The following is a 528-nucleotide window of genomic DNA, read 5'->3' on the forward strand; positions in this document are numbered from 1 at the left end:
GCTTCAAGACTACCACATCCATCTCTAACCAACCACGTAACTGGACAAGACCAAGAGAACGAATCCAAGTATAACGTAAATCCGATCATGACACAAACAACCCAGTCTCGATCCATAGCTTTTCCTCCCCCGGGAAACCTGTGTTTACTTTCGGCCCGCACGTGACGATCCAGTTCGATGGACTAGGAAATGGAAGTTGCTTGGGGAAGTTGTTGATGCGTATTTTTGGAGACTGTGAGACGTGTTCACTCAAGCTCACAAACAGGAATAACTCGCGTCTCGTATTTTAAAGGGCTGGTCTTGTTACATCATGGTTGAAGCTTGGCAATAAATCTTTGGTAATTTCGTCATTTTGCAGGATATAGTTGATATGAAAAGGACCTTCATAAATACTGGGCTCTTAAATAGATATTTTTAGTAGTCTTTTTTGCTACTAATCTTACTCTTCTCTTCAGTATCCTCTTTCTCTCGTACTATTTTCCTCATAGCCTTTTCTTCTTTTTCCTTCTCTATTCTATTTTCCTGTCG

At 40.9% G+C, this 528-nt stretch overlaps 2 protein-coding genes across 2 annotated transcripts in view; one reads left to right on the forward strand and one right to left on the reverse strand.

The window, feature by feature from the left end:
• Nucleotides 1-528, reverse strand: part of LOC119584981 (solute carrier family 12 member 8-like) — a 19,171-nt gene that overhangs the window by 10,570 nt on the left and 8,073 nt on the right. The gene's annotated exons all lie outside the window — the stretch shown is intronic.
• LOC119584980 overlaps nucleotides 1-528 on the forward strand; it is a gene marked incomplete at its 3' end in the record, with an annotated part of 8,440 nt that overhangs the window by 6,047 nt on the left and 1,865 nt on the right.

This window comes from Penaeus monodon, chromosome 19 (genome assembly GCF_015228065.2).
Source record: "Penaeus monodon isolate SGIC_2016 chromosome 19, NSTDA_Pmon_1, whole genome shotgun sequence".
Classification (NCBI taxonomy): Eukaryota; Metazoa; Arthropoda; class Malacostraca; order Decapoda; family Penaeidae; genus Penaeus; species Penaeus monodon.